The sequence below is a fragment of the Callorhinus ursinus genome, unplaced genomic scaffold, assembly GCF_003265705.2.
Source record: "Callorhinus ursinus isolate GAN/ISIS: 27379988/994484 unplaced genomic scaffold, GSC_fseal_2.0 scaffold12, whole genome shotgun sequence".
In the NCBI taxonomy this organism is placed as follows: domain Eukaryota; kingdom Metazoa; phylum Chordata; class Mammalia; order Carnivora; family Otariidae; genus Callorhinus; species Callorhinus ursinus.
This window is the reverse complement of record NW_027397074.1, coordinates 47371539-47386638: the sequence shown is the minus strand read 5'-3', so window position 1 is coordinate 47386638 and position 15100 is coordinate 47371539. Positions and strand designations below refer to the sequence as shown.

Below are 15100 nucleotides of genomic sequence, written 5' to 3'. Positions count from 1 at the left end.
GACCAGCTTCTAGGAATTTGCATTCAATTAATTTCTGCTCTCGTTTGGTGAATAAACCTGTAATACTATTAACTTTAACTTTTTGATTATGTAAGAATTAATTTTTCCATTCCTTCCTTTTTATTTCATAAAGAATATCACCAATTAAAAATGACATTCTGAGTTTTATATCACCTAGGATACGTATGCAAAGTTATTCAATTTCTATATTTTGCTCTTTAAAAAAATGGTATTTGAGCTTAAATCTTTGAAGTGTGGTGGGTTTAGATAGCTGGAATTGCAGATCAGGCTCAGTTTTATCATTTCTAAAAATGAAATGAGCTGCCCTTACCTGTGAAGCTGGGTGGCTCTTTGTTGGATTCAATTGGTTTTCTCCAAATATTGGGTAGAACAGCGCACAACCTGTGAATTTGGGAGGAAAGTAGCTGTGATGCAAACTAAACTTGTGTTTTACAAGCCAAACTGATTGAATGTGTGTGTGTGTGTGTGTGTGTATAAATGAGTGCTATGTGCCAGCAGCTATTTTATGAGATGGTAGGGTGGATACTTTTATTATTATTATACAGATGTAGATATTAAGGCACAGAGGGATTAAGAAACTAGTCACACAGCTAGTAAATAAATGATAGCCAGAGTTTAAACTCAGGTAGTCCAGCTCTAGAACTGTATTCTTACCCACTTCTCTATGCTACTTGTTAGAAGTGCTGTATGCTTATTTCCCATTTGTTACTCCTTAGTTTATTATTTAGTAATGTCCTTTGAAAGTTTTGTTTTGTCCCAACTATAGTCAGGGAGTCAAGAGAAAATGCACTGGTTCTGGGAGGGAGGTGTCAGAGTATTAAGGAAGAAATAGTCACCTTGGATATTGTAATTAAAGCCAGAGAACTTTGTGGGGTGTGAGTGAGTGAGACTCAGGGTGCAGAGTCGAACAGTAAGGCCAGCTGTTTCTCCTCACCTGAATTTAAATGCTTTAGGCCTCTGATATTTGTTTTATTAAGGATAGTGATAGTTCCCTGCTGTTCTCTCATCATACTGACGTGAAGATTAAATGAGATATGGTGCCAAAACCCAAGTGGCACCTGGCATATATGAAGCATAGGTATTTTGTATGTGTGTTTCTTTTGAGCTTTGGGGCCCCAGTCACTGCTAGAAAGGAAGGAACAGTTTGATCTGTTTTCAATAAAAGGGTAGCTCAGAATAAACAAATAATCAAATAAATGAAAAGCCTTCCATAACTGTCTATTGTGTAATAATCTGCAGTCGATTATCTGAGGCTTCTTCTAGCTTTTGTTAGAAATTCCTCTGGATGGGGAGAAACTTTGGTATTATTGAATAAAGTGATTTTTGATTAATAATTGTGTATTAAAATGATTTGGGTTCTTTCAGTTTTCAGTTGCTGTGCCTTTCTTCTTTTGCTTAACATTTGAAAAATGTGTGTTCTGCAAGAGCTAATTTCAGATTGCAACCAATATTTGTCAGATGGTGGTCTTGGAACATTGTCTTGCTGAATTTCATTGTTCTTGGTTTCCATCTAAGTCCTCTGTGACTCTTGATAAGAGTATCATTGTTGAGAGGAAAAATTTTCCTGTACCCACTTAGATTCAAGATAAGGGTCCTGAGCGCTGTGAATTGTGTAAGACTGATGAATCACAGACTTGTACCTCTGAAGCAAATAATACATTATATGTTAAAAAAGAAGTAGAAGATAGTAGGAAGGAAAAAATGAAGAGGGGGAAATCGGAGGGGGAGATGAACCATGAGAGATGATGGACCCTGAAAAACAAACTGAGGGTTCTAGAGGGGAGGGGGGTGGGGGGATGTGTTAGCCTGGTGATGGGTATTAAAGAGGGCACGTTCTGCGTGGACCACTGGGTGTTATACGCTAACAGTGAATCATGGAACACTACATCAAGAACTAATGACGTAATGTATGGTGATTAACATAACATAATAAAATAAAATAAAAAAAAGATAAGTGTCCTGCAAATTAACTGACAATGGACAGCTTGAGGAGAAAAGACAAGGTTTATTTACATTCGCCTAAGGGAATATTTAGTAATGAGTAACTTTTTGAGTAGCCAGAGGTAAAGGTTTATACTATGTGCCAACTTAACAACACCAACTTAACAACAACAAAAAAGGAGGGGTAGTTTAGGGCTTCAGTGGGCAAGTATGGAAGTATGTGCTTTTTGGGTGCTAGTGGGCAGCTGAATTTTCACACTTCCCAGTGTTAAGTGTCAGGGTTTTCCTACTCTGGAAACTCCCTCAGAAGAGGGTCAGTGGCAGCTATATTTTTGGGAGGTTCTGCTTAAGTTTAGGTAATCTTTCTATTGCTGCTGATCAGATGCTTTTTTTTTTTTAAGATTTTATTTATTTATTTGACAGAGAGAGAGACAGCGAGAGAGGGAACACAGCAGGGGGAGTAGGAGAAGGAGAAGCAGGCTTCCTGCGGAGCAGGGAGCCCAATGTGGGGCTCCATTCCAGAACTCTGGGATCATGACCTGAGCCGAAGGCAGACACTTAATGACTGAGCCACCCAGGTGCCCTGATCAGAAGCTTTTTTTTTTTTTTCTGATCGGAAGCTTTTAAAGTAAATTTCATATCACTTTGGTGAGCTGTTAATTTCTTCATCAGTATTTGCCTGTAACTCAGTCCTCTCATATGTTAGCACCAGTGGTTTTCAGATTTTAGTGTTTATCATAATCACCTGGAAACCTAATTCCAGAGGCCCAGGCTTATAGATATGGGATAGAGCTGGGAGGGGGGCATTCTTAGTACGTTAACCAAATTTCCCAGGTGATTCTGTTACCACCAAAGTGTGTATCACACTCACCTGGAGGCTTGTAAAACATAGAATCCTGGGCCTTATCTCCAGAGTTTTTGATTAGTAAGTCTGGCAGGCAACATAAGAATTTATGTTTCTAACAAGTTCCCAGATGCTGCTAATGCTGCTGGTCAAGGGATCATACTTTGAAAACCACTGGTCAGTACATAGAAATCACCAGGAAGGGCCACTATTCTTAGGTGTATTGTATTAACTATAATTGAGTTCTTGATTTTGCATCTTGATGGATACTATGGAGGAGAGAGACTCTGGATGCAACTTTCATTTACCTACTCTTTCTGTTCCACCTGCCTAGCTCTTTAGGGCCATTCTCTTGTTAATTTCTAAAATATCAGGATAATTATGATTCTTTATCAGTGGTGCTTTTAATTTGGGATTTTGTTTTTGGAATTTTTTTAGCTGAATTAAAAGGACTTGTTGAGGAGGAACATTTTTTCTTTACCTCCTAAGATTTTTCTGACTAGTCTACAAATTAGATTGACATGAGACAGATTAACAGGAGAAAATCACGTGTAATTATGGTCATACAGGGAATCCACATAAACATGAAAGATTCTAAAGATAGTCAGGCAAAATGAGGTGTATATGTCATTCGGGACTAAGGAGAAAGGGGTAGGGGTTTGAGGCTACAAAGGGAAGGAAGGCAACTGAAAATGAAAAGCATAAATATTTGGTAAACAAATGTTTACTGGGCCATCTAGAAACAATGAGACATAGAGAAGAATTCTAACAAACAGACTTTGCTAAGATCCTCCCTGTCTACCATACCTAGATCATATTATACTGTAGTTAACTATGGTGATAACTCCATTCCTGCAGCAGGTCGTCTCTCCAAATTATTTTAGAAAGTTAGGAGGGAAGGCAAGAAAGAAAAACTTCTTGAGTCTTCTGTTTCTTAAAAATAATCAGCCTAGGGCACCTGGGTGGCTCAGTCATTGGGCGTCTGCCTTCGGCTCAGGTCATGATCTCGGGGTCCTGGGATCGAGCCCTGCATCGGGCTCCCTGCTCTGCGGGAAGCCTGCTTCTCCCTCTCCCGCTCCCCCTGCTTGTGTTCCCTCTCTCACTCTCTGTCAAATAAATAAATAAAATCTTTAGAAAAAATAATCAGCCTAAATTAATCCTTATTGCAAAGAGACACATTTTGGGGTGTGCAATTTTCTCCCCTGCAGATTGATTAGTGTGAAAATAAAACAAAGCTCTCATCATTTTAAAGATCAGAGGGTGTGTGGTGTTGCCACTAGTGTCTTAATCTTCAACACTTCAACAGCATCTCCTAGGATATGTCCCTGTTCCAAGTTAATTTAAACATACACAAGCAGCCTTCTAAAAACTTAGGTTAATGATAAGGAATACTGGTGTGCGGGGCAAGTGCTGGACCCCTGTGGATTTGGCATTACCTTCAGGAACTGTCCTCCTCAGCCACACTGCCTTCCTCTTGGGGAGGCAAATCTGGGTCCCAGTGTCCTATCAAGTCTAGGAAGTCTTCGAACCACTTTCCTTTCATTCTCTTTCCTGATGGTTACCAGAGGCATTGCTTCCAAATGTGGTCTCAGCTAAGTGCAGAGTAACCTCTTTATCCCTGAACCATTAGCAGTGTATTAGCACCTGTTGGGTGGAAGACTTGGGGAAGGATGCTTCACAGCTTAGAAAGTCCCCAGAGTCTCTTTATCATTTGATCTTCAGGACAGTTTTCTGAGGCAGATGGGACAGATGGCCTCATTGTTCTCCTTTAAAAAAGAAAGGGGATTGAAATCAATATTTTTTTAAATTTTTTATTGTTATGTTAATCACCATATATTACATAATTTGTTTTGGTGTACTGTTCCATGATTCATTGTTTGTGCATAACACCCAGTGCTCCATGCAGAATGTGCCCTCCTCAATACCCATCACCAGGCTAACCCATCCCCCCACCCTCCTCCCCTCCAGAAACCTCAGTTTGTTTTTCAGAGTCCATCATCTCTCCTGGTTCGTCTCCCCCTCTGACTTACTCCCCTTCATTCTTCCTCTCCTGCTATCTTCTTCTTTTTCTTTTTTCTTAAAATATGTTGCGTTATTTGTTTCAGAAGTACAGATCTGTGATTCAACAGTCTTACACAATTCACAGCGCTCACCGTAGCACATATCTTCCCCAATGTCCATCACCCAGCCACTCCATCCCTCCCACCCCCGACCACTCCAGCAACCCTCAGTTTGTTCCTGAGATTAAGAATTCCTCATATCAGTGAGGTAATATGATACATGTTTGTCTCTGATTGACTTATTTCACTCAGCATAACACTCTCCCATTCCATCCACTTTGTTGCAAATGGCAAGATCTCATTCCTTTTGATGGCTGCATAATATTCCATTGTGTATATATACCACATCTTTATCCATTCATCTGGCGGTGGACATCTTGGCTCTTTCCACAGTTTGGCTATTGTGGACATTGCTGCTATAAACATTGGGGTGCATGTACCCCTTCGGATCCCTACATTTGTCTTTGTGGTAAATACCCAGTAGTGCAATTGCTGGATCGTAGGGTAGCTCTATTTTCAACTGTTTGAGGAACCTCCATACTGTTTTCCAGAGTGGTTGCACCAGCTTGCATTCCCACCAACAATGTAGGAGGGTTCCCGTTTCTCTGCATCCCCACCAACATCTGTCGTTTCCTGACTTGTTAATTTTAGCCATTCTGACTGGTGTGAGGTGGTATCTCATTGAGGTTTTCATTTGGATTTCCCTGATGCCGAGCGATGTTGAGCACTTTTTCATGTGTCTGTTGGCCATGTGGATGTCTTCTTTGGAAAAATGTCTGTTCATGTCTTCTGCCTATTTCTTGATTGGATTATTTGTTCTTTGGGTGTTGAGTTTGATAAGTTCTTTATAGATTTTGGATACTAGCCCTTTATCTGATATGTCATTTGCAAATATCTTCTCCCATTCTGTCGGTTGTCTTTTGGTTTTGTGGACTGTTTCTTTGGCTGTGCAAAAGCTTTTGATCTTGATGAAATCCCAATAGTTCATTTTTGCCCTGGCTTCCCTTGCCTTTGGCGATGTTTCTAGGAAGAAGTTGCTGTGGCTGAGGTCGAAGAGGTTGCTTCCTGTGTTCTCCTTTAGGATTTTGATGGACTCCTGTCTCATGTTTAGGTCTTTCAACCATTTGGAGTCTATTTTTGTGTGTGGTGTAAGGAAATGGTCCAGTTTCATTCTTCTGCATGTGGCTGTCCAATTTTCCCAACACCATTTGTGGAAGAGACATTCTTTCCTGCTTTGTCAAAGATGAGTTGACCATAGAGTTGAGGGTCCATTTCTGGGCTCTTTATTCTGTTCCATTGATCTATGTGTCTGTTTTTGTGCCAGTACCATACTGTCTTGATGATGACAGCTTTGTAATAGAGCTGGAAGTCCAGAATTGTGACACCACCAGCTTTGCTTTTCTTTTTCAATATTCCTCTGGCTATTCGGGGTCTCTTCTGGTTCCATACAAATTTTAGGATTATTTGTTCCATTTCTTTGAAAAAAGTGGATGGTATTTTGATGGGGATTGCATTGAATGTGTAGATTGCTCTAGGTAGCATTGACATCTCCGCAATGTTTGTTCTTCCAATCCATGAGCATGGAACGTTTTTCCATTTCTTTGTGACTTCTTCAATTTCTTTCATGAGTATTTTATAGTTTTCTGAGTACAGACCCTTTGCCTCTTTGGTTACATTTATTCCTAGGTATCTTATGGTTTTGGGTGCAATTGTAAATGGGATAGACTCCTTGATTTGTCTCTCTTCTGTCTTGTTGGTGTATAGGAATGCTACTGATTTCTGTGCATTGATTTTATATCCTGCTACTTTACTGAATTCCTGTATGAGTTCTATCAGTTTTGGGATGGAGTCTTTTGGGTTTTCCACATACAATATCATATCATCTGCAAAGAGTGAGAGTTTGACTTCCTCTTTGCCGATTTGGATGCCTTTGGTTTCTTTTTGTTGTCTGATTGCTGTGGCTAGGACTTCTAATAGTATGTTGAATAACAGTGGTGATAGTGGACATCCCTGCCACGTTCCTGACCTTAGGGGAAAAGCTTTCAGCTTTTCCCCATTGAGAATGATATTCGCTGTAGGTTTTTCGTAGATGGCTTTTATGATATTGAGGTAGGTACCCTCTATCCCTATACTCTGAAGAGTTTTGATCAAGAAAGAATGCTGTACTTTGTCAAATGCTTTTTCTGCATCTATTGAGGGGACCATATGATTCTTGTTCTTTCTTTTGTTAATGTATTGTATCACGTTGATTGATTTGTGGATGTTGAACCAGCCTTGCAGCCCAGGGATAAATCCCACTTGGTCATGGTGAATAATCCTTTTAATGTACTGTTGGATCCTATTGGCTAGTATTTTGGTGAGAATTTTTGCATCCATGTTCATCAAGGATATTGGTCTGTAATTCTCCTTTTTGATAGGGTCTTTGTCTGGTTTTGGGATCAAGGTAATGGTGGCCTCATAAAATGAGTTTGGAAGTTTTCCTTCCATTTCTATTTTTTGGAAGAGTTTCAGGAGAATAGGTATTAATTCTTCTTTAAATGTCTGATAGAATTCCCCTGGGAAGCCATCTGGCCCTGGGCTTTTGTTTGTTGGGAGATTTTTGATGACTGCTTCAATTTCCTTAGTGGTTATAGGTCTGTTCAGGTGTTCTATTTCTTCCTGGTTCAATTTTGGTAGTTGATACATCTCTAGGAATGCACCCATTTCTTTCAGGTTATCTAATTTGCTGGCATAGAGTTGCTCATAATATGTTCTTATAATTGTTTGTATTTCTTTGGTGTTGGTTGTGATCTCTCCTCTTTCATTCATGATTTTGTTGATTTGGGTCATTTCTCTTTTCTTTTTGATCAGTCTGGCCAGGGGTTTATCAATCTTGTTAATTCTTTCAAAGAACCAGCTCCTAGTTTCGTTGATCTGTTCTGTTCTTTTGGTTTCTGGTTCATTGATTTCTGCTCTGATCTTTATTATTTCTCTTCTCCTGCTGGGTTTAGGCTTTATTTGCTGTTTTTTCTCTAGCTCCTTTAGGTGTAGGTTTAGGTTGTGTTTTTGAGACTTTACTTGTTTCTTGAGAAAGGCTTGTATTGCTATATACTTTCCTCTCAGGACTGCCTTTGCTGCATCCCAAAGATTTTGAACAGTTGTGTTTTCATTTTCATTGGTTTCCATGAATTTTTTAAATTCTTCTTTAATTTGCTGGTTAACCCATTCATTCTTTAGTAGGATGCTCTTTAGCCTCCATGTATTTGAGTTCTTTCCAGCTTTCCTCTTGTGATTGAGTTCTAGTTTCAAAGCATTGTGGTCTGAAAATATGCAGGGAATAACCCCAATCTTTTGGTACCGGTTGAGACCTGATTTGTGACCTAGGATGTGATCAATTCTGGAGAATGTTCCATGGGCACTAGAGAAGAATGTGTATTCCGTTGCTTTGGGATGGATTGTTCTGAATATGTCTGTGAAGTCCATTTGGTCCAGTGTTTCATTTAAAGTCTTTATTTCCTTGTTGATCTTTTGCTTAGATGATCTGTCCATTTCAGTCAGGGGCGTGTTAAAGTCCCCCACTATTATTGTATTGTTGTCAATGTGTTTCTTTGCTTTTGTTATTAATTGCCTTATATAATTGGCTGCTCCCACATTAGGGGCATAGATATTTACAATTGTTAGATCTTCTTGTTGGATAGACCCTTTAAGTAGGATATAGTGTCCTTCTTCATCTCTTATTACAGTCTTTGTTTTAAAATCTAATTTGTCTGATATAAGGACTGCCACCTCAGCTTTCTTTTGGTGTCCATTAACATGGTAAATGGTTTTCCACCCTCTCACTTTCAATCTGGGGGTGTCTTGGGTCTAAAATGAGTTTCTTGCAGACAGCATATTGATGGGTCTTGTTTTTTAATCCAATCTGATGGCCTGTGTCTTTTTATTGGGGACTTTAGCCCATTTACATTCAGGGTAACTATTGAAAGATATGAATTTAGTGCCATTGTATTGCCTGTAAGGTGACTGTTACTGTACATTGTCTGTGTTCCTTTCTGATCTATGCTGCTTTTAGGCTCTCTCTTTGCTTAGAGGACCCCTTTCAATATTTCTTGGAGGGCTGGTTTCGTGTTTGCAAATTCCTTTAGTTTTTGTTTGTCCTGGAAGCTTTTTATCTCTCCTATTTTCAATGACAGCCTCACTGGATATAGTATTCTTGGCTGCCTATTTTTCTCGTTTAGTGCTCTGAAGATATCATGCCAGTCTTTTCTGGCCTGCCAGGTCACTGTGGATAGGTCTGTTGCCAATCTAATGTTTTTACCATTGTAGGTTACATATCTCTTCTCCCGAGCTGCTTTCAGGATTTTCTCTTTGTCTCTGAGACTCGTAATTTTTACTATTGGATGTCGGGGTGTTGACCTATTTTTATGATTTTGAGAGGGGTTCTCTGTGCCTCCTGGATTTTGATGCCTGTTTCCTTCCCCACACTAGGGAAGTTCTCTGCTATAATTTGCTCCAATATACCTTCTGCCCGTCTCTCTCTTTCTTCTTCTTCTGGGATCCCAATTATTCTAATGTTGTTTCATCTTATCGTATTGCTTATCTCTCGAATTCTGCCCTCGTGATCCTGTAGTTGTTCATCTCTCTTTTTCTCAGCCTCTTTATTTTCCATCATTTGGTCTTCTATATCGCTGATTCTCTCTTCTGCCTAATTTATCCTAGCAGTTAGTGCCTCCATTTTTGATTGCACCTCATTAATAGCCTTTTTGATTTCGACTTGGTTAGATTTTAGTTCTTTTATTTCTCCAGAAAGGGTTTCTCTAATAACTTCCACGCTTTTTTCAAGCCCAGGTAGTATCTTTAAAGTCATGATTCTGAAGTCTAGGTCCAACATCGTACTAATATCCGTATTGAGTAGGTCCCTGGCAGACGGTACTACCTCTTGTTCTTTTTGGTGAGGTGATTTTTTTCGTGTTGTCATTTTGTCCAGAGGAGAATAGATGAATGAGAGAACAAAAGGCTAACAGGTTAACAACGTCCCCAGCAAATATACTCTATACAAATCAGAAATGACCTGAAACCAGGGGAAAAGAAAGGGGAAGAAAGAAAAAAAAAGAGAAAAAAAAAAGAAAAAGAAAAAGATAAAAACAAACAAAAACAGAACAGAACAACAAAAAAAAAACCAGAATATGATCAGATATGATCAGGCTAGTGCATAGATCAGTGCCACACACTAGATTTTGGGCATATTTTGGTCTGTTAGAAGAAAGTGCCTCCTAAAATTTTAAGGGAAGAGAGACTTATATATGTACAAAATAAGGGTTGATACAATAAAGGGATGGAAGATGATTATAAAGATGAAAATTATAAAAGATTGTATAAAAGGAATTGATAGGATAAGAAGTTGTTTGAAAAAAGAAAAAAGAAAATTAAAAAAAAAAGGAAGAGAATGTGATCAAGCAGGAGACTAGAACAAAGCCATACACTAGTGATTTAGGGTATATTTTGACCTGTTAGAAGAAACTGTATCTCAAAATTTTAAAGAGCAAAATGCCAAAAATAAGGGTAACTACTATGAAGGGATAAAATATGATTCTAAAAATGAAAAATAAAAAATGTTTTTTTAAAAAAGGGATTGATAAGATGTTGGTTGAAAAGGGAAAAAGAAAAATTCAAAAAAACAGTTAAAAAAATTAACTTTGAAAAACTAATGAATCATGGTAAAAAAGCCATGAATTCTATGTGCAGTATTCCCCTAGGGCTGGAGTTCTCCCGTTCTCCTTGATCGGTAAACTTGGTCTTGGCTTGCTGGCTGTTCGTGCTGATCTTCTGGGGGAGGGGCCTGTTGCCGTGGTTCCCAAATTTCTTTGCCCCGCCCTTGCCTCCCCGGCTAAGCAATCTGCTCGCGTTTGCTCTCAGGAGCTTTTGTTCCCTGCAAGCTCTCGGTACAGCTTTGGAGGACCAGAGTGAAAATGGTGGCCTCCCAATGTCCGCCCGTAGAAGCTGAGAACTCGGGGCCCCGCTCCTCAGTGCGCCCCCAGAGAAAAGCAGTCACTCCCTTGTCCCCGGTCTCCGGCCGCAGTCCGTGCTCACCCGGCCTGTGACCGAGCGTTTGTATCTCTGGCACCCGACCCCGTGTGGAGTCTCCAAACCCAGCAGATCCCTGCGGTGCGTTCCCGTGCCGCTCCTCTCGGGGGAGGAAGGGGAGTTTCCCCAGCTCTGCTGCTTGTTGGGTCCCTGCTGCAGGAGCAGTGGCCCGACTGGGCCGTGGATCACAGTTTATGGCCACCCCGAGCTGAGAGCCGACGCCTCTGGCTCCGTCTCTGCAGCCGGCTTCCCCACTCCGATACCTGGGAGCTCTGCCGCACTCAGGCACCCCCAGTCTTTCTGTGACCCCGAGGGTCCTGAGACCACACTGTCCCGCGAGGGTTCCACCCCCGCTTAGCCACGGGAGCGACGTCCCTCAGCGGAGCCGACTTCTAAAAGTTCCGATTTTGTGCTCCGCGGCTCTATCACTTGCCAGAAGAGGCCGACGGAGGCCCCCTCCCCCACCGTCTATTCTCCCGAATATCGCCTCGGATTCACTTCTCCGCACGTCCTACCTTCCGGTAAGTGGTCGCTTCTCTGTTCAGAGAGTTGTTGCTACTCTCCTCTTCCATCTCCTGTTGAGTTCGTAGGTGTTCAGAATGGTTTGATCCCTATTCAGCTGAATTCCTGAGACCAGATGAAATCCAGGTCTCCTACTCCTCCACCATCTAGCCGCATAATATGATTTTTATCTTGTAGGGATTATAGTATTTTTTAAAAATAAAAATTTTCTTTAGGAGTTAAAATTGAGTTGTTAAAAGACCAGGCTCTAGAGTGAGACAGAGTTAGAATCCTGGTTCTGCCCATTACTAACTGTGTGGTCTTGGGCAAGTTACTTAAGCTCTTTGAAGCTCAGATTCCTCATCTGTAAAATGGGGATGCAAACAGCTGGATTTACTGGGCTGTTTTGGGGGTTTAAGGGTTTAAAGCAAAGCTCCTAGCATGGTGTCAGGCACAGAGTCAGTGCTCAGTGGGCATTAACTATTATTTTTATGTTTAGATGTTGAAAAATCATTCTGATACTTGTTAAAATAGTAAGGAAGCCTTTATTCAGGGCTATTGCAATAGGAATAGTACAATATTACAATTATAATTACAATAGGGAGAGAGTTCAGGCCCAAGTCTGGATACAGCAGAGATGAATGGGGATTTAGAGCTAACTAGCAGAGTGAGGGGTCAGTAACTAGAAATTACATAATTTTACCAAATTACTACAAGGAGACATCAGGGGTAAGAGGATTTTTGTTAAACTGACCTTAACAGGATTCTTGCTAAAGGCGGGAGAAAGATCTGGACATCAATGTGAGGCATGAAGAACTTGATCAGGTATCCAGAGTGATCAGATATCAAGGGTCGGGGGATTCTTGCTACACTGACTTAGCAGGATTCTTGCTAAAACTGCACTCAGCAGGCCTGGCAAGGACAGGAGGAACAGGGAAAGCCACGGTGCGGCCTAGTTGAGGCAGAGACTCAGAGGAGCCTAACTAAAGTTTGGTCAAGAAGAGAGTCTTCATCAATGTATGATTTTATTAGTAGTAGTAATGCATTTTTAGTAGAACTTCCTTAAAACCAAAACTAAGCAGCAGTCAGTGCTTAAAAAAAAGAAAAAAAAAGCGTCACTTTCTAAAGGAAATCAGTCAGAACTAGGATTAACTCCTGCTTCGTATCAGCTTTGCTGGAGCCTCTGAGCTTTTCTCCTTGATGTTGGTGCCTGTGCCGCAGAACTGGTTATTCCAGCTGGGAGCCCCTGGGCTCATGGTGAAAGCTTCTAGACTGAGTGGAACATACAAGGGCCTGACGGGCTGGTGTCAGGCTTTGCTCCTAATGTGCTTACAGCTCATTAGAGGCCCAGAGCGTTGGTCTTTTCGAGCTTCCACCCAGGTCAGTCTGCAAGCAGGCGGGGGCTGGGGGGTGGTGGGCAGCAACATTTTCAAAACATTCTTGTCATTTTGACCCTGGGGCAAAGTGTGTTGGCCGGGAGAGTACGGCATGGCATGGGTGTTTAAGGCTAGCTCCCATCGGTGGTTCTGCTCTGGGTCTCTAGACTCACGCAAGCCCCTCTGTCCATCCCCGCCCCCCACCCCGCCCCTCCTTCCACAGCTCTTCATTATCAGCAGTTCCTTCTCACTCATTCCCTCACTACCTCTGTTCTGATTTTTTTTTTAAGATTTTTTTTTTAATTTATTCATTTGAGAGAGAGACAGAGAGACATAGAGAGAGACAGAGAGAACAAACCATCGGAGCCACCCAGGCGCCCCTACACCTGTTCTGATTTAGAGATGTGTGTTCTGAGTCTATCATAGTGTGACTTGACCCAAAAAACAGTTTTTTCCCAAAGAATGTGTGCAGACCCCCACCCCAAGCCTGAGCCTTACCCCATCTCCTGCCTTGCTCCTGATGCATCTTAGTCCCTGACAGTGTCTGTGAGCCTGTCTGTCATCCCAAGCCCACTTTCCCTTACACTTTGAAGAAAATATACCTGGGTGAGGGTCAGGAATGGGTTGGGCCAAAGGATGAGGCTAGCTGATTAAATTGTTCATATTGCTTAGTAACATCACGTTTTCAAAAACACCTGGTCACATCAATACAGCCACATCAAAATGTCACCCAGTTTCTCAGTAGGGAGTAACCACTTGGCCATATTCCTCTAAGGTTCTATTTTGCGTTTCCTAGAGGAGCAGGGCAGGGATGTCGCCACATCTCTCTCTCTTCCAGGCCATCTCTCTCTATTTCCAGGGACTGCCCAGAGGCTCTTCTCACCTCTACCCGTGAATATAAATGTCCAGGTCATTCCCAAGCACGCTCTGAGCCTCTGCATCCCAACAGGAGGGAGAAAGGAAAGGAGGAAGGGAGGAGGGTTCTGGGTGGACCTTCTGAACTTAGATCAAAGATACTCAGTGTGTCCTGCCAGCACCAACCAGGCCCCCATGTCGATATCAGCGCCTGTCAGTGTGTCTGTCTGTGCTCGTCCCAAAGAACTCCAGGCTCCGATCACTGGTACATCAGGTTACCTCACATCCAAAGGCTGTGGGAGTGGAGTGGGTTCGGACACAGCGCTGCTGGGGATGAGGCAGGGATGGGCGTGGCCAGCACCACTCACTGGCCACTCACCCCTTGTCTCCACCGTCATCTTTTCGAAGTCTCAGATCGGTTCCCTAAGAGCAGCCCCTGCCCAACTCAGGGAAAAGCTGTTCTGCTGGGATTTTTACCCACCATGTGACCTTGGAGATGACTAAGCTGTAAATCAGCTATCAAGACTTTTTGCTTTTTCCGCTCTGTCACTTTTTCCACAGTCACACTGATTGTGGGCTCCCCAGGGAGAAGGAAAGGAGGCACGTCCTCCGTGCCCCTGCCCCTCCCCAGCCTCCAGGCTTTCACTTTGCTATCATCAGTCCTGGGATTCGCGCTCCACTGCGTACAGAAAAAGGAGAGGAAAGAGTGCCAGTTAAGTAGGGCCCCTAGATCTCTGCCTCCAGACCCCACACTGCTTTGATCTCAAGCTGTCTCGAAATGGAATGAAATGATAAGGCGAGTCCTTTTTTTTTTCTTCTTTTATGGGGGGTAAGGGAGAGAGAGAATCTTAAACAGGCTCTATGCCCAGTGCAGAGCCCCACATAAGGCTCCATCCTTGGACCCTGAGATCATGACCTGAGCTGAAATCAAGAGTCAGAGGCTTAAGTGACTGAGCCACGCAGGCGCCCCAGGCGAATCCTCTTTTTCCCCTTTGAGAAAATTTCTAAAAAAAAAAAAAAGAAAATTTAAGTGGCCTCCTTGAACATACAGACTTTGAAGGGACTAGGAAAAAGAAGCTACATGTGTACTTTTAATATATTTTTTGTTACACCTATTAAAAACGATCTCAAGTTGCAGAAAATTTAGAATACTACTTTTTTTTAATTTTAAAAGATTTTATTAATTTATTTGCCAGAGAGAGAGAGAGAGAGGGAGAGTACAAGCAGTGGGAGTGACAGGCAGAGGGAGAAGCAGGCTCCTTGCTAAGCAAGGAGCTTGATGTGGGAATCGATCCCAGGACCCTGAGATCATGACCTAAGCCGAAGGCAGCTGCTTAACCATCTGAGCCACCCAGGCGCCCTAGAATACTACTTTTTATACTGTTACATTTCATAAAACAATTTTACTTAATCGTTTACATGCATTTTTATCATTAGTATCA

At 41.9% G+C, this 15100-nt stretch overlaps 1 protein-coding gene across 6 annotated transcripts in view; it reads left to right on the top strand.

Annotated features, from left to right (window-relative positions):
* PDE1C (phosphodiesterase 1C) overlaps positions 1-15100 on the top strand; it is a 648442-nt gene that overhangs the window by 2277 nt on the left and 631065 nt on the right. The gene's annotated exons all lie outside the window — the stretch shown is intronic.